This window comes from Stegodyphus dumicola, chromosome 3, assembly GCF_044657685.1.
Source record: "Stegodyphus dumicola isolate Sdum_Otavi_A_Nest chromosome 3, ASM4465768v1".
Lineage (NCBI taxonomy): Eukaryota > Metazoa > Arthropoda > Arachnida > Araneae > Eresidae > Stegodyphus > Stegodyphus dumicola.
In genome coordinates, this window is record NC_140770.1 from 148,267,023 (window position 1) to 148,294,929 (window position 27,907).

At 37.1% G+C, this 27,907-nt stretch overlaps 4 pseudogenes; all 4 read left to right on the top strand.

Moving 5' to 3' along the window:
• Positions 1-2,410: 2,410 nt before the first annotated feature.
• LOC146998116 (uncharacterized) lies at positions 2,411-2,806 on the top strand (annotated as a pseudogene).
• A 4,021-nt stretch (positions 2,807-6,827) lies between these two features.
• On the top strand, positions 6,828-7,223 carry LOC146998117 (uncharacterized; annotated as a pseudogene).
• A 4,025-nt stretch (positions 7,224-11,248) lies between these two features.
• On the top strand, positions 11,249-11,644 carry LOC146998118 (uncharacterized; annotated as a pseudogene).
• A 3,809-nt stretch (positions 11,645-15,453) lies between these two features.
• On the top strand, positions 15,454-16,065 carry LOC146998119 (uncharacterized; annotated as a pseudogene).
• The last annotated feature ends 11,842 nt before the right edge of the window (positions 16,066-27,907 follow it).

The following is a 27,907-nucleotide window of genomic DNA, read 5'->3' on the forward strand; positions in this document are numbered from 1 at the left end:
CTCGCGATGAATCAACAACAAACAAAAATTAAAACACCGGAAATCGAATCCAGATGTGACAGCGTCGCTATGTCTATTAACTACACCGTACTTCAAGCATCCGAGAGTTTTATTTTCGACAGCGGAGCAAGTAATCACCTGGTAAATAATAAGAAATATTTCACGGAATGTAAACACATAAAATCCGTCAGATATTATAACTGCGAATGGGCAATGTATTAAATCAACGGCGATAGGAACTGTCCGTTTTAAAACATTAAATGCTAAACAAAAAATAACTGTAATTCTATTATCGGAAATTTTATACGCTCCTGAATTAGAAACGAATTTAATCTCAGTTAAGAAAATAACAGAAAAAGGACTTTCCGTTCTGTTTGAAGGAAATAAACGTATGATCGCGAAAGGAGGTCAGATTAGTCTAGAATGTCACGCAACTAATAATCTTTACCAAATTAAACCAATAGACAGGAATAATGAACCATCAGTTCATGTAGCATTTCAGTGCAAAAATGAGAACTGAGTTCAACTTTGGCATAGACGCGACGGCCACATTAACGATGACGCAATCAAACAACTTGTAAACAAAGAACTCGCTGAAGGAATTAAACTAGATAATTGTAAACATGATACCAAATGCATTCAGTGCATAAAATGTAAACTAACTGATTTTCCGTCTCCCAAAGAATCGAAATTCAGAGCATCTAAACCGATAGAACTCGTTCACACTTGATGTTTTAGGACCAGTATAAACACCGTCTGTCAGTGAATACCTACACTTCGTAACTTTTATTGATGATTACAGCAGGTTCACAATGATTTACCTAATGAAAAAGAAAAATGAAGTAATTTCTAAACTAAAACAATTTATTGCTCTTACAAACAATAAATTCGGGAGAAAGGTAAAAACGCTAAGAAGTGATAACGGTGGTGAGTACACAAGTAAGGAACTTGAAGAATATCTTATAAAACATGCTATAAATCACCAGCTTACTGTACCGTATTGTCCAGCACAAAATGGAGTAAGTGAGCGCAAAAATAGGTCTTTGATGGAGATGACAAGATGTCTTTTAGCTGACTCAGGTCAACCTCACAGATACTGGGTCGAAGCAGTGCTGACTGCAAATTATTTACAGAATCGTATGGCTACAAAACCAAATGCAAAAACTCCATACGAATTATGGAATAAGAAGAAACCCAACCTCTCTCATCTGAGGACTTTGGGGTGCAAGGCTTTTGCTTACATCCAGAAATCTAAAAGAGTTAAACTGAATGACACTGCTGTAGAAGGCATACTCGTCGGCTACGACAGCAGAAGTAAAGGCTACAGAATTTTAATTCCTGGAGACAAAATTATAATAAGTCGATCTGTACGATTTATTGAAGACACTGAAGCTAATGAGCCTGTATGCATCTCTTTAAATCAGGATGAAGAAAATTCTAAGGAAGAAAGCTCAAAACGGGAAATAAAAATAGAAGAACCCGAAGAGGAAGAAATATCAGAACACGAAGAAGAACCTTTGGAACTCAGAAGATCGAACAGATTCACAAAAGGTAAACCTCCTGATCGCTACGGATTCCATGCCAAATATCCAATCTCCTCCGAACCCAAAACCTGGAAGGAAATTCAAAGTTTGGAAGAAAATGAAAAACAAAAATGGCTAACAGCTGTTCGAGAAGAAATTAATTCACTAGAGAAAACAACACTTGGGAATTAGTTGATTTACCAATAGGATGCAAATGGTCTTTCAAGACAAAGCTCAATGCAGAAGGAAAAATTGAAAGATACAAAGCCAGATTAGTCGCAAAAGGATTTAGCCAGAAGTTTGGATCTGACTATGATGAAACCTTTGCTCCTGTAGTAACATACACAACGCTACGAGCCTTCCGATGTGCAGCTTCGTATAAGAATATGTCTGTCAGACATATCGATGTCAAAACAGCTTTCCTTCATGGAGAACTAGAAGAAGAAATTTACATGACTCAACCCGAAGGATACTCAAAAGCCTGAAATGAAAATAAAGTTTGCAAGCTGAAGAAATCTATATATGGTTTAAAACAAGACGCTAGAGCTTGGAATCTGAAAATTGGAAAAATACTTCTAAACATGTCATTTAAACAAAGTAAAGCAGACCCATGCTTGTTTTACAAAAATATCAATGGAAAATTCACATATATAATATTATATGTAGATGATATGCTTGTAGGAAGTGAAAGAGAAGAAGATGTAATGGAAACAGTCCAACAATTGAACGCTAAATTCGAAATCAAAAACCTAGGAGAAGTCACCTACTATCTCGGCATAAACATTGAAAGATTTAAAGATGGAACTTTTGCCATAAACCAAAAGAATAAAATCAAAGGAATAGTTCAAAAGTTTGGACTTCAGAACGAAAAACCAACATATACGCCAATGGAAACAAATTACTGCAAACTAGAAGCTGAAGATGATCTTCTAGGGGATAATACAGAATACAGACAAGCAGTAGGGGCATTATTATATATTGCAACAATCAGCAGACCAGATATAGCATGTGCAGTCAATCTACTGAGTAGAAGAAACGAAAAACCTCGAAACACCGATTGGAATGCTGTCAAGAAACTCATTCGATACTTGCACACAACTAAAGACTTTAAGTTGGTCTCTAACAGAATTCAAGAACCTATACTAACTGCATATTCGGATGCAGATTGGGCAAATGACAGAACATCAAGAAAATCCATTAGCGGATACATATTCATACTAGGAAATAACTGCATTTCATGGAGCAGCAAACGTCAAAACTGCAATTGCACTATCCTCAACTGAAGCAGAATATATTGCAGCAGCTAATACAGCACAAGAAGCACAATGGCTGTTAAATTTGCTTAAAGATCTAGGACTAAAACAAAATCTGCCGATTACTCTTTATGAAGATAACAAATCGTGCATCAAACTATAACAAACGGAGAAAAATAGCTCCAGAACAAAACATATAGACGTGAAATACCACTACCTGCGTGAACTTCAACAAAACGGGATCCTGTGCTTAGACTACTGCAGAAGCTTCGACATGATTGCGGATCTACTCACCCAACCACTAGGCAAGCCTATGTTCCACAATCGCTGCAAATGGCGATTCTGCCCATCAAGTAGGGGTGTTGGTATGCATATAGTGATGGACTGTCGCCAATAGCACGATAAACTGTATGAACTGGAAACCCTGCAAAAGAGTTAACTGTGTAACTCTCTTATTCTTTATATACTTACTTTTCTCACTCCTTCTGTTTAGGACAGTGATATGATAACATAACTCCTTTTTCAATATGTATTTGGAATACTAACGAATTTTTATCTATTTTTCATGTAATAATAAACAATGCGTTTTGTGATCTTACAATTTCCGTCTACACCTATTTTGGATTACAAGTTAATTAGGTATTGATGCTGCGCTGGATACAAGGTAAGAAGAATCATTTTGCTCTCTATTTTTATTACTTTGTTGTGAAATTTCGAGGCTATGAAATGTTTTACAACAAAAGATTATGAGACTGATGAAAAGATCATAGCTAATTAAATAAAAAAAAAAAAAAAAAAAAAAAAAAAAAAAAAAAAAAAAGGTAAAACCTAAACTGTAGTTTCATATTAAAACCGAAAATAAATTTTTCGAATATACAAAAATGTTGAATTCAAGTCAAATACAAATTGCAAAACTGAATTCCAGCAATTACTCAACATGGAAATTCAAAATGCAAATGCTAATAATAAAGGAGGATCTTTACGATGTAATCGATGATGTACCTCCTAGCCCCATTACAGAACAATGCAGTAAGCGGGATCGGCAATGTCGTGCGATGAAAAATTTATTTATCGAAGACAGCCAAATAATTCACATTAAACATGAAACTACTGCTAAAGCCACCTGAGAAAAGCTTAGACAAGTACATGAAAGGTCTAATCTTTCAACTAAACTATTTCTTTTGCGAAAGCTTTACAGTTTGAAGCTTGAAGAAGACGGAAATATGCAAACACATATAAACACATTACTGGAGTTAGTCGATAAACTCAATTCAATAGGTGAGAACATAAAGGACAAACACTTTTCGGCACTTTTGCTTTCTTCAATGCCTAGTTCGTACGATACGCTCATTACGGCTCTTGAAGCCAGAGCAGAATCGGAACTGAATCCAGAATTCTTAAAAGGGAAATTAATTGACGAATTTAACAAGAGAGTTGAAAATAATTCATCAGATTCAAAGGCATTTAAAGCCTCATTTCAAAACAAGACAAAGAGAGAAAAGTTTTGCTCATATTGTCATAAAAATAATCATTTTAGATCAGAGTGTTATCATCTAAAATCGAAACAAAGAAATGAACCGCGCCAAAGCTCAAAGAAAACATACGCGGATTCTAAAACACGCCAAGCAAAGCATGTCGGTAACCTCGCGATGAATCAACAACAAACAAAAATTAAAACACCGGAAATCGAATCCAGATGTGACAGCGTCGCTATGTCTATTAACTACACCGTACTTCAATCATCCGAGAGTTTTATTTTCGACAGCGGAGCAAGTAATCACCTGGTAAATAATAAGAAATATTTCATGGAATGTAAACACATAAAATCCGTCAGATATTATAACTGCGAATGGGCAATGTATTAAATCAACGGCGATAGGAACTGTCCGTTTTAAAACATTAAATGCTAAACAAAAAATAACTGAAATTCTATTATCGGAAATTTTATACGCTCCTGAATTAGAAACGAATTTAATCTCAGTTAAATAACAGAAAAAAGGACTTTCCGTTCTGTTTGAAGGAAATAAACGTATGATCGCGAAAGGAGATCATATTAGTCTAGAATGTCACGCAACTAATAATCTTTACCAAATTAAACCAATAGACAGGAATAATGAACCATCAGTTCATGTAGCATTTCAGTGCAAAAATGAGAACTGTGTTCAACTTTGGCATAGACGCGACGGCCACATTAACGATGACGCAATCAAACAACTTGTAAACAAAGAACTCGCTGAAGGAATTAAACTAGATAATTGTAAACATGATACCAAATGCATTCAGTGCATAAAATGTAAACTAACTGATTTTCCGTCTCCCAAAGAATCGAAATTCAGAGCATCTAAACCGCTAGAACTCGTTCACACTTGATGTTTTAGGACCAGTACAAACACCGTCTGTCAGTGAATACCTTCACCTTCGTAACTTTTATTGATGATTACAGCAGGTTCACAATGATTTACCTAATGAAAAAGAAAAATGAAGTAATTTCTAAACTAAAACAATTTATTGCTCTTACAAACAATAAATTCGGGAGAAAGGTAAAAACGCTAAGAAGTGATAACGGTGGTGAGTACACAAGTAAGGAACTTGAAGAATATCTTATAAAACATGCTATAAATCACCAGCTTACTGTACCGTATTGTCCAGCACAAAATGGAGTAAGTGAGCGCAAAAATAGGTCTTTGATGGAGATGACAAGATGTCTTTTAGCTGACTCAGGTCAACCTCACATATACTGGGTCGAAGCAGTGCTGACTGCAAATTATTTACAGAATCGTATGGCTACAAAACCAAATGCAAAAACTCCATACGAATTATGGAATAAGAAGAAACCCAACCTCTCTCATCTGAGGACTTTGGGGTGCAAGGCTTTTGCTTACATCCAGAAATCTAAAAGAGTTAAACTGAATGACACTGCTGTAGAAGGCATACTCGTCGGCTACGACAGCAGAAGTAAAGGCTACAGAATTTTAATTCCTGGAGACAAAATTATAATAAGTCGATCTGTACGATTTATTGAAGACACTGAAGCTAATGAGCCTGTATGCATCTCTTTAAATCAGGATGAAGAAAATTCTAAGGAAGAAAGCTCAAAACGGGAAATAAAAATAGAAGAACCCGAAGAGGAAGAAATATCAGAACACGAAGAAGAACCTTTGGAACTCAGAAGATCGAACAGATTCACAACAGGTAAACCTCCTGATCGCTACGGATTCCATGCCAAATATCCAATCTCCTCCGAACCCAAAACCTGGAAGGAAATTCAAAGTTTGGAAGAAAATGAAAAACAAAAATGGCTAACAGCTGTTCGAGAAGAAATTAATTCACTAGAGAAAACAACACTTGGGAATTAGTTGATTTACCAATAGGATGCAAATGGTCTTTCAAGACAAAGCTCAATGCAGAAGGAAAAATTGAAAGATACAAAGCCAGATTAGTCACAAAAGGATTTAGCCAGAAGTTTGGATCTGACTATGATGAAACCTTTGCTCCTGTAGTAACATACACAACGCTACGAGCCTTCCGATGTGCAGCTTCGTATAAGAATATGTCTGTCAGACATATCGATGTCAAAACAGCTTTCCTTCATGGAGAACTAGAAGAAGAAATTTACATGACTCAACCCGAAGGATACTTAAAAGCTGGAAATGAAAATAAAGTTTGCAAGCTGAAGAAATCTATATATGGTTTAAAACAAAACGCTAGAGCTTGGAATCTGAAAATTGGAAAAATACTTCTAAACATGTCATTTAAACAAAGTAAAGCAGACCCATGCTTGTTTTACAAAAATATCAATGGAAAATTCACATATATAATATTATATGTAGATGATATGCTTGTAGGAAGTGAAAGAGAAGAAGATGTAATGGAAACAATCCAACAATTGAACGCTAAATTCGAAATCAAAAACCTAGGAGAAGTCACCTACTATCTCGGCATAAACATTGAAAGATTTAAAGATGGAACTTTTGCCATAAACCAAAAGAATAAAATCAAAGAAATAGTTCAAAAGTTTGGACTTCAGAACGAAAAACCAACATATACGCCAATGGAAACAAATTACTGCAAACTAGAAGCTGAAGATGATCTTCTAGAGGATAATACAGAATACAGACAAGCAGTAGGGGCATTATTATATATTGCAACAAACAGCAGACCAGATATAGCATGTGCAGTCAATCTACTGAGTAGAAGAAACGAAAAACCTCGAAACACCGATTGGAATGCTGTCAAGAAACTCATTCGATACTTGCACACAACTAAAGACTTTAAGTTGGTCTCTAACAGAATTCAAGAACCTATACTAACTGCATATTCGGATGCAGATTGGGCAAATGACAGAACATCAAGAAAATCCATTAGCGGATACATATTCATACTAGGAAATAACTGCATTTCATGGAGCAGCAAACTTCAAAACTGCAATTGCACTATCCTCAACTGAAGCAGAATATATTGCAGCAGCTAATACAGCACAAGAAGCACAATGGCTGTTAAATTTGCTTAAAGATCTAGGACTGAAACAAAATCTGCCGATTACTCTTTATGAAGATAACAAATCGTGCATCAAACTACCACAAACGGAGAAAAATAGCTCCAGAACAAAACATATAGACGTGAAATACCACTACCTGCGTGAACTTCAACAAAACGGGATTCTGTGCTTAGACTACTGCAGAAGCTTCGACATGATTGCGGATCTACTCACCAAACCACTAGGCAAGCCTATGTTCCACAATCGCTGCAAATGGCGATTCTGCCCATCAAGTAGGGGTGTTGGTATGCATATAGTGATGGACTGTCGCCAATAGCACGATAAACTGTATGAACTGGAAACCCTGCAAAAGAGTTAACTGTGTAACTATCTTATTCTTTATATACTTACTTTTCTCACTCGTTCTGTATAGGACAGTGATATGATACTCTCTATAACATAACTCCTTTTCAATATGTATTTGGAATACTAACGAATTTTTATCTATTTTTCATGTAATAATAAGGAATGCGTTTTGTGATCTTACAATTTCCGTCTACACCTATTTTGGATTACAAGTTAATTAGGTATGATCTCGCTTGATGCTGCGCTGGATACAAGGTAAGAAGAATCATTTTGCTCTCTATTTTTATTAATTTGTTGTGAAATTTCGAGGCTATGAAATCTTTTACAACAAAAGATTATGAGACTGATGAAAAAATCATAGCTAATTAAATAAAAAAAAAAAAAAGAAAAAAAAAAAAAAGGTAAAGCCTAAACTGTAGTTTGATATTAAAACCGAAAATAAATTTTTCGACGATACAAAAATGTTGAATTCAAGTCAAATACAAATTGCAAAACTGAATTCCAGCAATTACTCAACATGGAAATTCAAAATGCAAATGCTAATAATAAAGGAGGATCTTTACGATGTAATCGAAGATGTACCTCCTAGCCCCATTACAGAACAATGGAGTAAGCGGGATCGGCAATGTCGTGCGATGATAAATTTATTTATCGAATACAGCCAAATAATTCACATTAAACATGAAACTACTGCTAAAGCCACCTGAGAAAAGCTTAGACAAGTACATGAAAGGTCTAATCTTTCAACTAAACTATTTCTTTTGCGAAAGCTTTACAGTTTGAAGCTTGATGAAGACGGAAATATGCAAACACATATAAACACATTACTGGAGTTAGTCGATAAACTCAATTCAATAGGTGAGAACATAAAAGACGAACACGTTTCGGCACTTTTGCTTTGTTCAATGCCTAGTTCTTACGATACGCTCATTACGGCTCTTGAAGCCAGAGCAGAATCGGAACTGAATCCAGAATTCTTAAAAGGGAAATTAATTGACGAATTTAACAAGAGAGTTGAAAATAATTCATCAGATTCAAAGGCATTTAAAGCCTCATTTCAAAACAAGACAAAGAGAGAAAAGTTTTGCTCATATTGTCATAAAAATAATCATTTTAGATCAGAGTGTTATCATCTAAAATCGAAACAAAGAAATGAACCGCGCCAAAGCTCAAAGAAAACATACGCGGATTCTAAAACACGCCAAGCAAAGCATGTCGGTAACCTCGCGATGAATCAACAACAAACAAAAATTAAAACACCGGAAATCGAATCCAGATGTGACAGCGTCGCTATGTCTATTAACTACACCGTACATCAATCATCCGAGGGTTTTATTTTCGACAGCGGAGCAAGTAATCACCTGGCAAATAATAAGAAATATTTCACGGAATGTAAACACATAAAATCCGTCAGATATTATAACTGCGAATGGGCAATGTATTAAATCAACGGCGATAGGAACTGTCCGTTTTAAAACATTAAATGCTAAACAAAAAATAACTGAAATTCTATTATCGTAAATTTTATACGCTCCTGAATTAAAAACGAATTTAATCTCAGTTAAATAACAGAAAAAGGACTTTCCGTTCTGTTTGAAGGAAATAAACGTATGATCGCGAAAGGAGATCAGTTTAGTCTAGAATGTCACGCAACTAATAATCTTTACCAAATTAAACCAATAGACAGGAATAATGAACCATCAGTTCATATAGCATTTCAGTGCAAAAATGAGAACTGTGTTCAACTTTGGCATAGACGCGACAGCCACAGAAACGATGACGCAATCAAACAACTTGTAAACAAAGAACTCGCTGAAGGAATTAAACTAGATAATTGTAAACATGATACCAAATGCATTCAGTGCATAAAATGTAAACTAACTGATTTTCCGTCTCCCAAACAATCAAAATTCAGAGCATCTAAACCGCTAGAACTCGTTCACACTTGATGTTTTAGGACCAGTACAAACACCGTCTGTCAGTGAATACCTACACTTCGTAACTTTTATTGATGATTACAGCAGGTTCACAATGATTTACCTAATGAAAAAGAAAAATGAAGTAATTTCTAAACTAAAACAATTTATTGCTCTTACAAACAATAAATTCGGGAGAAAGGTAAAAACGCTAAGAAGTGATAACGGTGGTGAGTACACAAGTAAGGAACTTGAAGAATATCTTATAAAACATGCTATAAATCACCAGCTTACTGTACCGTATTGTCCAGCACAAAATGGAGTAAGTGAGCGCAAAAATAGGTCTTTGATGGAGATGACAAGATGTCTTTTAGCTGACTCAGGTCAACCTCACAGATACTGGGTCGAAGCAGTGCTGACTGCAAATTATTTACAGAATCGTATGGCTACAAAACCAAATGCAAAAACTCCATACGAATTATGGAATAAGAAGAAACCCAACCTCTCTCATCTGAGGACTTTGGGGTGCAAGGCTTTTGCTTACATCCAGAAATCTAAAAGAGTTAAACTGAATGACACTGCTGTAGAAGGCATACTCGTCGGCTACGACAGCAGAAGTAAAGGCTACAGAATTTTAATTCCTGGAGACAAAATTATAATAAGTCGATCTGTACGATTTATTGAAGACACTGAAGCTAATGAGCCTGTATGCATCTCTTTAAATCAGGATGAAGAAAATTCTAAGGAAGAAAGCTCAAAACGGGAAATAAAAATAGAAGAACCCGAAGAGGAAGAAATATCAGAACACGAAGAAGAACCTTTGGAACTCAGAAGATCGAACAGATTCACAACAGGTAAACCTCCTGATCGCTACGGATTCCATGCCAAATATCCAATCTCCTCCGAACCCAAAACCTGGAAGGAAATTCAAAGTTTGGAAGAAAATGAAAAACAAAAATGGCTAACAGCTGTTCGAGAAGAAATTAATTCACTAGAGAAAACAACACTTGGGAATTAGTTGATTTACCAATAGGATGCAAATGGTCTTTCAAGACAAAGCTCAATGCAGAAGGAAAAATTGAAAGATACAAAGCCAGATTAGTCACAAAAGGATTTAGCCAGAAGTTTGGATCTGACTATGATGAAACCTTTGCTCCTGTAGTAACATACACAACGCTACGAGCCTTCCGATGTGCAGCTTCGTATAAGAATATGTCTGTCAGACATATCGATGTCAAAACAGCTTTCCTTCATGGAGAACTAGAAGAAGAAATTTACATGACTCAACCCGAAGGATACTTAAAAGCTGGAAATGAAAATAAAGTTTGCAAGCTGAAGAAATCTATATATGGTTTAAAACAAAACGCTAGAGCTTGGAATCTGAAAATTGGAAAAATACTTCTAAACATGTCATTTAAACAAAGTAAAGCAGACCCATGCTTGTTTTACAAAAATATCAATGGAAAATTCACATATATAATATTATATGTAGATGATATGCTTGTAGGAAGTGAAAGAGAAGAAGATGTAATGGAAACAATCCAACAATTGAACGCTAAATTCGAAATCAAAAACCTAGGAGAAGTCACCTACTATCTCGGCATAAACATTGAAAGATTTAAAGATGGAACTTTTGCCATAAACCAAAAGAATAAAATCAAAGAAATAGTTCAAAAGTTTGGACTTCAGAACGAAAAACCAACATATACGCCAATGGAAACAAATTACTGCAAACTAGAAGCTGAAGATGATCTTCTAGAGGATAATACAGAATACAGACAAGCAGTAGGGGCATTATTATATATTGCAACAAACAGCAGACCAGATATAGCATGTGCAGTCAATCTACTGAGTAGAAGAAACGAAAAACCTCGAAACACCGATTGGAATGCTGTCAAGAAACTCATTCGATACTTGCACACAACTAAAGACTTTAAGTTGGTCTCTAACAGAATTCAAGAACCTATACTAACTGCATATTCGGATGCAGATTGGGCAAATGACAGAACATCAAGAAAATCCATTAGCGGATACATATTCATACTAGGAAATAACTGCATTTCATGGAGCAGCAAACTTCAAAACTGCAATTGCACTATCCTCAACTGAAGCAGAATATATTGCAGCAGCTAATACAGCACAAGAAGCACAATGGCTGTTAAATTTGCTTAAAGATCTAGGACTGAAACAAAATCTGCCGATTACTCTTTATGAAGATAACAAATCGTGCATCAAACTACCACAAACGGAGAAAAATAGCTCCAGAACAAAACATATAGACGTGAAATACCACTACCTGCGTGAACTTCAACAAAACGGGATCCTGTGCGTAGACTACTGCAGAAGCTTCGACATGATTGCGGATCTACTCACCAAACCACTAGGCAAGCCTATGTTCCACAATCGCTGCAAATGGCGATTCTGCCCATCAAGTAGGGGTGTTGGTATGCATATAGTGATGGACTGTCGCCAATAGCACGATAAACTGTATGAACTGGAAACCCTGCAAAAGAGTTAACTGTGTAACTCTCTTATTCTTTATATACTTACTTTTCTCACTCCTTCTGTATAGGACAGTGATATGATACTCTCTATAACATAACTCCTTTTTCAATATGTATTTGGAATACTAACGAATTTTTATCTATTTTTCATGTAATAATAAGGAATGCGTTTTGTGATCTTACAATTTCCGTCTACACCTATTTTGGATTACAAGTTAATTAGGTATGATCTCGCTTGATGCTGCGCTGGATACAAGGTAAGAAGAATCATTTTGCTCTCTATTTTTATTAATTTGTTGTGAAATTTCGAGGCTATGAAATCTTTTACAACAAAAGATTATGAGACTGATGAAAAAATCATAGCTAATTAAATAAAAAAAAAAAAAAAGAAAAAAAAAAAAAAAAAGGTAAAGCCTAAACTGTAGTTTGATATTAAAACCGAAAATAAATTTTTCGACGATACAAAAATGTTGAATTCAAGTCAAATACAAATTGCAAAACTGAATTCCAGCAATTACTCAACATGGAAATTCAAAATGCAAATGCTAATAATAAAGGAGGATCTTTACGATGTAATCGAAGATGTACCTCCTAGCCCCATTATAGAACAATGGAGTAAGCGGGATCGGCAATGTCGTGCGATGATAAATTTATTTATCGAATACAGCCAAATAATTCACATTAAACATGAAACTACTGCTAAAGCCACCTGAGAAAAGCTTAGACAAGTACATGAAAGGTCTAATCTTTCAACTAAACTATTTCTTTTGCGAAAGCTTTACAGTTTGAAGCTTGAAGAAGACGGAAATATGCAAACACATATAAACACATTACTGGAGTTAGTCGATAAACTCAATTCAATAGGTGAGAACATAAAAGACGAACACGTTTCGGCACTTTTGCTTTGTTCAATGCCTAGTTCTTACGATACGCTCATTACGGCTCTTGAAGCCAGAGCAGAATCGGAACTGAATCCAGAATTCTTAAAAGGGAAATTAATTGACGAATTTAACAAGAGAGTTGAAAATAATTCATCAGATTCAAAGGCATTTAAAGCCTCATTTCAAAACAAGACAAAGAGAGAAAAGTTTTGCTCATATTGTCATAAAAATAATCATTTTAGATCAGAGTGTTATCATCTAAAATCGAAACAAAGAAATGAACCGCGCCAAAGCTCAAAGAAAACATACGCGGATTCTAAAACACGCCAAGCAAAGCATGTCGGTAACCTCGCGATGAATCAACAACAAACAAAAATTAAAACACCGGAAATCGAATCCAGATGTGACAGCGTCGCTATGTCTATTAACTACACCGTACATCAATCATCCGAGGGTTTTATTTTCGACAGCGGAGCAAGTAATCACCTGGCAAATAATAAGAAATATTTCACGGAATGTAAACACATAAAATCCGTCAGATATTATAACTGCGAATGGGCAATGTATTAAATCAACGGCGATAGGAACTGTCCGTTTTAAAACATTAAATGCTAAACAAAAAATAACTGAAATTCTATTATCGTAAATTTTATACGCTCCTGAATTAAAAACGAATTTAATCTCAGTTAAATAACAGAAAAAGGACTTTCCGTTCTGTTTGAAGGAAATAAACGTATGATCGCGAAAGGAGATCAGTTTAGAATGTCACGCAACTAATAATCTTTACCAAATTAAACCAATAGACAGGAATAATGAACCATCAGTTCATATAGCATTTCAGTGCAAAAATGAGAACTGTGTTCAACTTTGGCATAGACGCGACAGCCACAGAAACGATGACGCAATCAAACAACTTGTAAACAAAGAACTCGCTGAAGGAATTAAACTAGATAATTGTAAACATGATACCAAATGCATTCAGTGCATAAAATGTAAACTAACTGATTTTCCGTCTCCCAAACAATCAAAATTCAGAGCATCTAAACCGCTAGAACTCGTTCACACTTGATGTTTTAGGACCAGTACAAACACCGTCTGTCAGTGAATACCTACACTTCGTAACTTTTATTGATGATTACAGCAGGTTCACAATGATTTACCTAATGAAAAAGAAAAATGAAGTAATTTCTAAACTAAAACAATTTATTGCTCTTACAAACAATAAATTCGGGAGAAAGGTAAAAACGCTAAGAAGTGATAACGGTGGTGAGTACACAAGTAAGGAACTTGAAGAATATCTTATAAAACATGCTATAAATCACCAGCTTACTGTACCGTATTGTCCAGCACAAAATGGAGTAAGTGAGCGCAAAAATAGGTCTTTGATGGAGATGACAAGATGTCTTTTAGCTGACTCAGGTCAACCTCACAGATACTGGGTCGAAGCAGTGCTGACTGCAAATTATTTACAGAATCGTATGGCTACAAAACCAAATGCAAAAACTCCATACGAATTATGGAATAACAAGAAACCCAACCTCTCTCATCTGAGGACTTTGGGGTGGAAGGCTTTTGCTTACATCCAGAAATCTAAAAGAGTTAAACTGAATGACACTGCTGTAGAAGGCATACTCGTCGGCTACGACAGCAGAAGTAAAGGCTACAGAATTTTAATTCCTGGAGACAAAATTATATTAAGTCGATCTGTACGATTTATTGTAGACACTGAAGCTAATGAGCCTGTATGCATCTCTTTAAATCAGGATGAAGAAAATTCTAAGGAAGAAAGCTCAAAACGGGAAATAAAAATAGAAGAACCCGAAGAGGAAGAAATATCAGAACACGAAGAAGAACCTTTGGAACTCAGAAGATCGAACAGATTCACAAAAGGTAAACCTCCTGATCGCTACGGATTCCATGCCAAATATCCAATCTCCTCCGAACCCAAAACCTGGAAGGAAATTCAAAGTTTGGAATAAAATGAAAAACAAAAATGGCTAACAGCTGTTCGAGAAGAAATTAATTCACTAGAGGAAACAACACTTGGGAATTAGTTGATTTACCAATAGGATGCAAATGGTCTTTCAAGACAAAGCTCAATGCAGAAGGAAAAATTGAAAGATACAAAGCCAGATTAGTCGCAAAAGGATTTAGCCAGAAGTTTGGATCTGACTATGATGAAACCTTTGCTCCTGTAGTAACATACACAACTCTACGAGCCTTCCTATGTGCAGCTTCGTATAAGAATATGTCTGTCAGACATATCGATGTCAAAACAGCTTTCCTTCATGGAGAACTAGAAGAAGAAATTTACATGACTCAACCCGAAGGATACTCAAAAGCTGGAAATGAAAATAAAGTTTGCAAGCTGAAGAAATCTATATATGGTTTAAAACAAGCCGCTAGAGCTTGGAATCTGAAAATTGGAAAAATACTTCTAAACATGTCATTTAAACAAAGTAAAGCAGACCCATGCTTGTTTTACAAAAATATCAATAGAAACTTCACATATATAATATTATATGTAGATGATATGCTTGTAGGAAGTGAAAGAGAAGAAGATGTAATAGAAACAATCCAACAATTGAACGCTAAATTCGAAATCAAAAACCTAGGAGAAGTCACCTACTATCTCGGCATAAACATTGAAAGATTTAAAGATGGAACTTTTGCCATAAACCAAAAGAATAAAATCGAAGAAATAGTTCAAAAGTTTGGACTTCAGAACAAAAAACCAACATATACGCCAATGGAAACAAATTACTGCAAACTAGAAGCTGAAGATGATCTTCTAGAGGATAATACAGAATACAGACAAGCAGTAGGGGCATTATTATATATTGCAACAATCAGCAGACCAGATATAGCATGTGCAGTCAATCTACTGAGTAGAAGAAACGAAAAACCTCGAAACACCGATTGGAATACTGTCAAGAAACTCATTCGATACTTGCACACAACTAAAGACTTTAAGTTGGTCTCTAACAGAATTCAAGAACCTATACTAACTGCATATTCGGATGCAGATTGGGCAAATGACAGAACATCAAGAAAATCCATTAGCGGATACATATTCAAACTAGGAAATAACTGCATTTCATGGAGCAGCAAACGTCAAAACTGCAATTGCACTATCCTCAACTGAAGCAGAATATATTGCAGCAGCTAATACAGCACAAGAAGCACAATGGCTGTTAAATTTGCTTAAAGATCTAGGACTAAAACAAAATCTGCCGATTACTCTTTATGAAGATAACAAATCGTGCATCAAACTATCACAAACGGAGAAAAATAGCTCCAGAACAAAACATATAGACGTGAAATACCACTACCTGCGTGAACTTCAACAAAACGGGATCCTGTGCCTAGACTACTGCAGAAGCTTCGACATGATTGCGGATCTACTCACCAAACCACTAGGCAAGCCTGTGTTCCACAATCGCTGCAAATGGCGATTCTGCCCATCAAGTAGGGGTGTTGGTATGCATATAGTGATGGACTGTCGCCAATAGCACGATAAACTGTATGAACTGGAAACCCTGCAAAAGAGTTAACTGTGTAACTCTCTTATTCTTTATATACTTACTTTTCTCACTCCTTCTGTATAGGACAGTGATATGATACTCTCTATAACATAACTCCTTTTTCAATATGTATTTGGAATACTAACGAATTTTTATCTATTTTTCATGTAATAATAAAGAATGCGTTTTGTGATCTTACAATTTCCGTCTACACCTATTTTGGATTACAAGTTAATTAGGTATGATCTCGCTTGATGCTGCGCTGGATACAAGGTAAGAAGAATCATTTTGCTCTCTATTTTTATTAATTTGTTGTGAAATTTCGAGGCTATGAAATGTTTTACAAAAAAGATTATGAGACTGATGAAAAGATCATAGCTAATTAAATAAAAAAAAAAAAAAAAAAAAAGGTAAAACCTAAACTGTAGTTTCATATTAAAACCGAAAATAAATTTTTCGACGATACAAAAATGTTGAATTCAAGTCAAATACAAATTGAAAACTGAATTCCAGCAATTACTCAACATGGAAATTCAAAATGCAAATGCTAATAATAAAGGAGGATCTTTACGATGTAATCGAAGATGTACAGTCGGTCACAAAAGTATTCGAACACCGGTACCCTATCAGAAAATGACAAGATGGCGTTTTTTTTCTCTTTCTCTCTGTGTGTCGTGTTATTCCATCCTAGGTTTTCTTCTCCCCCCCCCATCTTGGAAAAAACTGGAAAAAATTGGTTACGATCTCTTTTTGAATGGGGGGATGCCATTTTGAGAAAAAGCTGACGACCCTATCTTGGAGAATGAACATGACCGCTCTACACACCCTTTTACTCTCTCTCTCTCTCTCTCTATGAATCGGGAAGCCATTTTGGGAAAAATGCAGACGACCCTATCTTAGAGAATGGAAATGAACGCCTCTCCCTCTCTCTTTGAAATGGGAAGCCATTTTGGGACCCTCTATTCTCGGGGAGGGAGAAAACTGAAGTCTGCATTTCGCTGTCTCTGAATACGGAAAGCCCTTTTGGGAAAAGCGGACCCTCTTCTTCTGATCTTGGAGAACTGGAAATGAACGCTCTACACGATCTCTCTTTGAATTCAGAAGGTATTTTGGAACCTTCTAATGTTGGAAAACTGAAATGAACGCTCTACGCATTTTCTCTCTCTCTCTTTGACATGAGTAGCCATTTTGGAGGATTCTCCACCACCATCCTAACCTTGGAAAACTGAAATGAACGCTCTACACCGTCTCTCTCTCTCTCTCTTTCTCTGAAATGGGTAACCATTTGAAAACACCCTAACTTTGGAAAAAACAGAAATGAACGCTCTACACCATCTCTCTTTGAAAATGGGGGTGACATTTTGAGACCTCCCTCCCCTAAAATTGGAAAAAAAACTGAAATGAACGCTCTACACTTTCTCTCTTTGGACATGAGTAGCCCTTTGGGGACCCTCTCCTCTTGGTAGGAAAAATAAAGAACTGAAGTGAAGGCTCTACACAATCTCTCTTGGAATGGGATCCATATTTCGGGAAACGTGGATCACCTCATGCTGGAAAACTGATGTGAACCACCAAGATTGGACTCTATATAATATTTTTTTTAATTGACATCATGACCCTCCTCCAATTTGTTATTAAAAAAAGTTTTTTTTGTTTTGGTTTTTATCCCATTTCCGATGTGATTTCAGAAATGCAATTCCATAACAGTTCAATTTCATTCGAGGTTAAATGATCTAAACAGTCTTTGACCCACCCATCCGTATGATTATTTTCTTCCCCTTCCTGTTGCACCAAATTTTGTAAGTCCATATAATCATTCCATACGGGAAGGGCTGGATCCTCACAAGGCTGTCTTGAAACACTTGGAGTCTCTTTGGGATGAGTGGAGGGATCTAGGATGTCTGGACCCGGCTGCGATTTTACCACCATGATTTCTGGACCCGTTGGAACTTGTTTACCCGGCTGCAATTCTACCTCTATGATTTCTGGACCCGTTGGAACTTGTGAACCCGGATGTGATTCTGCCTCCATGATTTCTGGACCTGTTGGAACTTGTGGACCCGGCTGACATTCTACCTCTACGATGTCGGGACTTTTTGAAGCTTGTGGACCCGTCTGACATTCTACCTCTACGATGTCGGGATAGGTTTGAGAAGAAGAAGAAGAAGAGGATACTGGAAGAGGTTCTGTCTGTGAGGAGTCCGAAAGAGGCTGCCTGTTTGAACAAGTCGGGGAAGAAGAAGTAGAAGAAGCTTCTGGATTCTGAAGCGGATCTTGCACGCCAGGTAGGTTCCGGTAAGTCGACCGTTTTTTAAGAGGTAATTTTTTTTCTTCCTCCTCATCTTCAATTGTGATGACTTCAATTTCATTCCGTTGCCGGGTCGATTTTGTTTCGGGCCGTGACGGTTTGGTCCAGCTCCTCTTATCATATAAGGAAGGGATGGGTAAAGGTGGCGGAGGGTTCTCCTCTTCTTTCTCTTGAAACATCATCGGCAACTGGAAAGAAATCTCCTCTTTCAATTGTTTCCAAAGCGAGTACGAGCACCGATCGACGAGAAAGAGACTCTTCTGGGTTGTGACGATGAGATATTGCGTTTTCGGGGGAACGACATAGTTTTGAAAAGGTCTTAGAATATATTTCTTATATTTCATCCTGTCGCTGACTTTAAAACTTCTTTCCTTCAGATTGGGGGACGATGATTCGTAATAGGCGAGAGGAGCGGCTGTGGTTTGAACAATATGAAGTTCGTCCTCAGCCGTCGTTCTCACTCCAAACGTAAAATATCGTTTCGTGAGAAAAATATTCTTCCACCGAAAACTCGTGCGCGGATCCGTATATCACCTGTCTGTTTGAATGGGCCGTCTCAAAGCTCGATCCATCCGATTCCAAGAGAAGGGAGATTCCTCTTTCGTTTGTTGCGATTCGAATAAATTTCTGTATATATTCTGAACGAGCAGGTTGGAGGATTCGACATCTTGGTTGAAAGAAACGATCGCTTGATGAGGTGGTAAATGCGGAATAAATGTCGCACAATGACACGCCAAAAACATTTTCAAGTTGGAGATTTGCTTTAGCGTCTTCAAATCGTCCCCGTTCGAAATCCGTTGAGTTGGAAAAACGTCTAATAGCGACATGGTTCCCAATGAAAAAGAAATGATCTCGCCCAGTACTCTCGTCTTTTTATATATATATAGACACACACAGACACACATGGAGGCTCTATGACGGCCGTTTTGTTTGTTTTTTTTGTTTCTCTCTCTCTTCTTTCCAAGAAATCTTATCTCCATGACCTCTTTTTCTTTTCTTAAAAGATGAATGTGTGTGGGAATGAGGAAGTGAAAGTTATAATTTAATAAACAAAAAATTATCCAACCATGACCTTCTCTTTTTTTTCAAAGTCATCCTTTCCAATCCAAGGACGTCCAGAGATAGAGGAAGCAGGGAGAGAGGAGGAGGAGGGAAGGGAAGGTCATACTCTCTTTCTCTCTATAAATAAAAGGGGAGAGCCCCAAAGTCGTATTTTTGTCCAAGTGGATCATGAGGAGGCATCCCCAGCTCACTACGTGTATTCCTTTCAAATATAAATATGTTGATCTTTCCTTTTATATCATCCAAGGAGTCGTTTACTTGAAAGCCTCCGATTTTTCAAAATGTGCGGGTTATCATACCGTGGGGAGTTATCAAAAGATGCGGGACGAATTTTTATCCGACGAAAACGTGTTGATGGCTCGTGACATTCCACCTTTGGATGCACAAATTTTGTTAATGAAACGAGCCAAATATCTTTACACGTCCCACTTTCTAACCGTCTCGCAAATGAATAGGATTATGGATCGTCTTGAGAAGACAAAAGGGATTCTCGTTCATTTTAGTGAATGGTTGCACAAATGTTTGCACGAACCTCTCTCGATCGAGAAGACTGGGAAGAATACCTATTATATTCTTCTCGAGGACTCTCCTCCTTCGTCTCATCTTAAAGAGGCCACGACTTTTGAAAAAATCCTCGAGCAATAAAAAATAGAATGGTGGAACAACTACCCCATCCCTCTCCCCGAGCATCAAGAGGAGCCTGTTCAGAAGAAAAAGAAAAAACCTTTCCAAAAGCCTATCCTCATCCTCCTCGATAATGATAGGGATGAGGAGAAGCCTGTTCAGATTCCTCTCCGTTTGTCAAAACCCGTCGAGGATGAAAAACCTCTCCCTTCCTCAAAACCCCTTGAGGAAGAGAGACCCCTCGAGAAGGAGAAATCTCTCCAATTGTCAAAACTCCTCGAAGATAAAAAACCTCTCCCTTTCTCAAGACCCCTCGAGAAGGAGGGACCTCTTCCTTTATCAAACCCCCTCGAAGATGAAAAACCTCTCCATTTATCAAGACCCCTCGAAAATGAGGGACCTCTCGATTTGTCAAAACCCCTCGAGGATAAGGGAACCAAAACTTCTCTCTCTTTCGAAGAGGAGGGACCTCTCAATTTGTCAAGACCCCTCAAGAATAAGGGAACCGAAAATCCTCTCCCTTTCTCAAGACTTCTCGAGGAGGAGGAGGAGGAGGAGAGACCGCTCCATGTCTCAAGACAGGACCCCTCTCTATCTCTTGAGGATCCGAGGGAAACGATTCCTATTGAAAAACCATCTGTCGACGATCCCCAGAAAAGGTCTTCGGAGGAGATTAGACTTCCATGTAGAAAACGAATCTGCCACAATCATAATCATAATAATAATAATAATAATAATAATATACCCCCTTCTCAACAACAGAATTCTTCAACATTTGCAGATAAATGCATTCAAACCAATCCCTTTATAGTAACCCTTTTGATTGGAGAATCCGTGCATTAGCGTCGAAAAATAAAATGAGATTCTAGACTGTTTCTATGACCAGAATGTTAAGCCAATAGATAGGTCTAGCTCAGAATTTTTCTTTTTAAAAGAAAATAAATAAATAATCCAAAGACTATTCGTAAATATAAATGGTAAAGTCTCGAGTCGGCTGGAAAAAAATTTTCAGAGCTGAGAAAAATTCTACAACTCAAAAAAAAAAAAAAAAAAAAAAAAAAAAAAAAAAAAACTTTTTGTTAACTTTTATCATGTCTTAGACATGATAAAAATTAACGACCCTCTTCCCTTTTCGTCTGGGAATGTTTTCTCACTCTTTTGAAAAACAAATCGTGATTCATTCATGGAATGATTGCCATTAGAGAAAGGATGAGTCATGGTCTATTTTTAGAAAGGGTGAGACATCCTTCCCAGACAAAAAGGGAGGGTCATTAATTTTTATCATGTCTAAAGACATGATAAAAATTAACCAAAATTTTTTTTTTTTTTTCATTAGAGAATTTTATCTCAGCTCTGAGAAATTTTTTTTCTCCCAGCCGATTCGAGACTTTACCATTTTATTAAGAATGATTTCTCCCTGATCTATTATTTCAAAATTCCAAGTTTCGCTTCAGAACCATCTGTGCTGTTGAAGAAGTAACGTGATATACGTATTTTTTTAATGAGTTCTGTCAAGATTGAATTGTGCAGGATCGACCTTGCGAATTTCTTCTCTGTGTCTTTAAATAATAATGATACCGAACCGCTTTTTGTAGAGCACAATGGAAAAAACCTTTTGTATGGTTAGGACAATTCATGTGTTCGATCCCATTGTATTTGAGAATCTCTTGCGTCGATCCCGAAATGCAATAAATGGATCTTTGCAACCATTTCTCTAAAAACCACCGTTTCATTTCTCCTCGCACCCAAATCATGGAAAAAGGTTCCGTCAACATCGTTAACACCCATGGAAAATAACTGTACGGAATTTCTCCTTCGTACCACGACAAGCCATGATTATAATCACTCGCCCACACAGCGGTTCGTTTTTCTTTCTCGGTGAGCATTTGCCATGGAAACGGGGATTTAAAAACAAATACCCCTCGAGAATACCGTCCAATGTGACGTAAGCCAATTCTTTCACAATAAAGGCTCCTTGAGAATCGTAGAAACCTTCAAAGTCGTACATGAGTTCCATGTTTTTTATTTCTTTTTCTTTCCATGGTGACCTTTATTATTATTATGATGGATGTGTATTGAGATACGCACGATATTATTCAAAAACAAATATATATACGAATGTGACCTTTCCCAGAATTCATACGACCTGTCACGTGCAACCTTCTCTCTCTCTCTATAAAAGAGGAGACGGCGAGAGAACGCTATCCATTTTTTCCTTCAGGACACACAGCGAGAGAGAGAGAGAGAATTTTGTTTTCTTTTTTTCCTCAATTGAACAAGATGGACATTTTGAGTGCCAAACCTCTCAAAGATTCCTACATTGTTCTGGACATGGAATACTTTCACTGTTATGATCCAAAGACGGGAGATATATGTTTCATCTTGAAAGAACTGGGCTACATCACTTGCGATTTAACCTTATGCGGATCCATGATTTTTCTCCCTCCTGTCCATTACGATGACTTATCGTCCCGCAATCAAGCTGTGGTCAACCAGACTACAAATAATCGACACGGCCTGCAATGGACCGAGGGTCGTCTTTCCTACGAGCATCTTCCTACGATCCTGAAAATACTGACCGAAAATGTGGAGGCGATCTACGTCAATGGATACGATAAAGCCGAATTTTTCAGCAAGCTCTGCCAGCGATCCGTTTACGAGTTTTACATCCCAGGGAAAACCGAGTGGCGGAACAAGTCGAAATGCACGCGACACCAATATTTCCAAAAGATGATTCATTGTGCCGAGAACAAGGTGAGAAATTTTCGATACCATTTGATGGAGGGTAGTTACGTTTTCCGGAAATTACATTGTTACCCCTCCGAGAGCAAAGCTGTCGAAGACGAAGAGGAGGCGGAAGAATCTCCCCAGGAGAACTCGTACGACGATGAAGAGGAGGAGGAGGATGAACTTTCTAATAATAATAATAATAATAATAATAATAAATGTCTAAGTTGGGATGCTTTAGAGACCCAAGAATATTGGTCTCAACCCTTATCTCACCTAGACCTGAAAGAGGATCCTTAAGTGTACTCTTTGTGGTCCTCTTCTAAAATTTGGTCTTGGAGAGAGCCCTTGAATGTTCATGAATAAAATGGTATGTAAATCCCTAGAGAAAAAAATAGAAAAAAAAGTTCCTTTTTTTTTGTAATATGTTGATTTCTTTCCAATCCCATTTCTTTTCCATAACTCCACCCCAATCGACGAGAAGAAGAAGAATTTTCCAAGATACACAAGACGAATCTTCCAAGTTACACAAGACGTAGAAAGATTTCACAAGGATTTATAAATCACACGCTCCCACATGATATATGTATAGAGAGAAAAAGACCCTCTGTTCTCTAGCCAATACGTCAAGACTTCCCTAAACTAAGAGAGATCATGAGTACCGAGGAAACCTTAGCAGAGCAAGTGGAAAGACTTTCAAAGAGATTAGAAGAGTTAAGACGGGATAGATTTACAGTTCCGCCGACTAAAGAGGAAACTATCATCGATTTCAACAAACCGCTGTACTTTCATCCCCTACCCCAAAGAATGAGACGAATGGACTCGCCGTTGAACAGTTGCAATGAGAAACAAAATGTCACTTATTTGAATAGTCAATTTCAACACATGAATATTTCATAAGTATTTTTTTTTGTTTTTTTCCCTAAAGCGTAGGGAGATCGGATCAGTAGTTTTTCCCTTTTCATCGTCGAAAAAGATTGGGAAGAAAAATCTTTCTCAGCTCTCTCAGAAAAATTTTTCAGCCTTAAAAAAAAAAAAAACTTTTTGTTAATTTTTATCATGTCTTAGTCATGATAAAAATTAACTCTACCCCCCTTTTGTCTGGGAATGTTGTCTCACACTTTCTAAAAATAGACCATCACTCCTCCTTTCCTAAAGAATACACTTCCAAGAATGGGATCTGGTCTATTTTTAGAGACGGTGAGACCCTATTCCCAGACAAAAGGCGGGTAGAATTAATTTTTATCATGTCTAAAGTTCAGGGTCCATCCATCTTGTTATGTGAAACGGTGACCCTGACGAGATCGAGATAAACAAGTCCTGTGAGTTGTTTTGTAATCTTGACGCGATCCAAGAAAGACTTTTTATTTTTTTTTTTGAAATAGGCGGGGGGTAGGGAGAGAAAATGTTCTCATGACCCTCAGATATCTTTTCATAAATATATTTTTTATCAAAGTGTTTCTTTCATTCCGATCCTTTTAAGAGCTTGGAATGACCCTGACATTTAGATGGGGTCGCGATCCCGACAAATGTCGCGCGAGTATAAATATGTGTGTCCTCCGCGAGATTTCTTCAGAGAACAGAAGAAGACGTGAACTGAGCTGGTAAGTCCCTTTGGTCCTATGAATATGGTTATCTATAAACTCGATTTGATTCTTTGTTTTTTTTAATAATCATAATAATCTTAACTTCATTTAAAAAGCACTCTCTTCTTAAACCTTTGAAAAGAAAAATGTCTCTTTCAAGACGACGACTCTAAAACGTTTTATTGTTTTTTTCCCTTTCTAGATCTTCCCTGTTATACATATATACCTTTTCGATTCTTCTTTTGCTCCTGTTTGTGGGAGACATCACCGTATTCATCGCCATGGCGTGTTCAGAAAACTTTATCGTGCTCGATCTAGAGGGTTTCCAGTCCTACAACCACAAGAAGGGTGAATTTACCTACGTTTTAAAAGAATTGGGCTATGCGACAAAAGATTTTTGACCGTGGGATCGTTGACGTTTGCTCCTCCTTACCCCTTCCACCAACTGAGTGAAAAAAACCAAAAGACGAATGCCTGGCTGACGAGAAACCGGCACGGACTTCGTTGGAACGAGGGTCATATTCCCTACAACCATTTAGGACGCATTCTCCAATCGCTCACTCACAGCTTCTCCACGATTTATGTGGTGGGATGCCAGAAAGCTAAATTCTTTGCTAAAGCCTTGGATTATCAAAAACCCGTGACGGAAATTTATGTGCCAGATGGAATCATTTGGAAGTATCGGGAAAAATGTGCCCGACATCATCAAAGCAGGAAATATTTCCATTGTGCCGAAAACAAAGTGCGCAACTATCGATGGCATATTACGGAAGGAGATTTTCATATCAATCACGTCTATCCAGACGGAACGGAGAAAGAGGAGAGGATTCAGGAGGAAGCAGACAATCCTCTGCAAGCTTTTGATAAGGCCTACGATCAGTTAGAGAAGGATCCGTCCCCAAAAGCGTACGATAACCTCATCCAGAAATGGGATAATCTGTCCTGTTTCCAAGTGATGGAACATCCGGATGAGCATACGCCTTTCCACTTGATGGGCTCTTCTACTTCTTCTTTGTCGTCAACTTCCTCCAATAACTCGAGGAAGACGGAGGGTTGGGGAGACATACCTGAAAATATTCCCCATTACGATCCAGCAGCCTGTTGGGACGAACCTTCCAAAGAATCTCATGAGACCCCCAAAATATCTTCAGAGGATCCAAAGACAAAATCCACTGAGTGTTGGGACAAAGAACGCACAACTCATGCTCCAAAATACACTAAGACTATGTCCACTGAGTGTTGGGACAATGAACAGACGACTCATGCTCCAAAATCTACTGAGACTATGTCCACTGAATGTTGGGACAATGAACGGACGACCCATGCTCCAAAATCGACTGAGACTATGTCCACTGAATGCTGGGACGATGAAACCGAAAAGACGACAGAGAATTGGGATGACCGCTCTCAAAAATATTTGAATTGATATATACATAAACTCAGGAGAAAAAAAATAAAGAAAAGATTTTTAGAAATAAGTAGGGAAAGGTTCTCCGCTTTCCCTATATTTATGGAAATGGACTGAGAAGAGAGAGACGAATCAGGAGACCAAAAAAAAAATTGGTCTTGGAAGGAATGAGTGCAAATGCATTCGATTCCTTCCAAGACCCATTTTTTTGGGTCCCTCTCTCATCCAATCTTGGAGAAGAACTTTGTCCTATTTTTCTAGGTCCATTTAAAAAGAAATAAATCTATCCATAAATTTTCTTAAAAGAAAAAAAAAACAAAAAGATCCTTTACCTCTTGACGGTCCAAAGTCGAGAATCTTGGAAAAAGTCATCCACTCTCCATCCAGTCAAGCTTCTCTGTAGAAAATCTAGTAGGTGCATCTGCATTCTTGAACACCCGGATGTGTTATTATTGGACGCGAAACGTCTAATGCTGAAATAGTTAACAGTGAGCCCATTCTTAAAGAAACGGGGATGTTTTATTCATCCAGTCGAGTGCGGAAAAATTTCTGAGAGCCGGAGAAAAATTTCTCTGACTGAAAAAAAAAAAAAGAAAAAAAAATACCCCCCTTTTAGTCTGAAAATTGATGTCTTCAATTTTTCAAAAATTGAAGACATCAATTTTCAAATTTTCAGACTAAAAAGGGGGGTAATTTATTTTTCAGAAACTTTTCCCAGCCGACTCGATGTGAATAAAACTTTACTGTTTGTTAAGAATGTTATTTAATGGATCGATTTCAACCTATCGAGTTTCGCTTGAGTTCAGGCCGTGCTGTGGGCCGACCTGGATACAAGTTTTCCCCTTTTGGAATAGAATTTCCGTCAAGGTAGGCTAATTTTCCTCTTTTTGCATTTTTCATGTCATTTCATTTGTATTACAATATACTGAAAACGGGCGTTCGAACTGATTTCTAGGATATTTCAATACAAATGGAGCTCGATCCAAGAAAGAAATGATGTCTTTTTTTTTATTTTGTGGACTGCCAATTTGTATTGGAATATACTGAAAACGGGTGTTTGAGTCGGTTTTCAGTATATTTCAATACAAATAGAGCTCGATCCAAGAAAGAAATGATGTCTTTTTTTTATTTTGTGGACTGCCAATTTGTATTGGAATATACTGAAAACGGGTGTTTGAGTCGGTTTTCAGTATATTTCAATACAAATAGAGCTCGATCCAAGAAAGAAATGATGTCTTTTTTTATTTTGTGGACTGCCAATTTGTATTGGAATATACTGAAAACGGGTGTTTGAGTCGGTTTTCAGTATATTTCAATACAAATAGAGCTCGATCCAAGAAAGAAATGATGTCTTTTTTTTATTTTGTGGACTGCCAATTTGTATTGGAATATACTGAAAACGGGCGTTCACGTCGGTTTTCAGTATATTTCAATACAAATGGAGCTCGATCCAAGAAAGAAATGATGTCTTTTTTTTATTTTGTGGACTGCCAATTTTGTATTGGAATATACTGAAAATGGGTGTTCACGTCGGTTTTCAGTATATTCCAATACAAGTGGAGCTCGATCCAAGAAAAAAAATGATGTCATTTTTATTTTGTGGACTGCCAAATTTGTATTGGAATATACTGAAAACGGGCGTTCACGTCGGTTTTCAGTATATTCCAATACAAGTGGAGCTCGATCCAAGAAAAAAATGATGTCTTTTTTTTATTTTGTGGACTGCCAATTTTGTATTGGAATATACT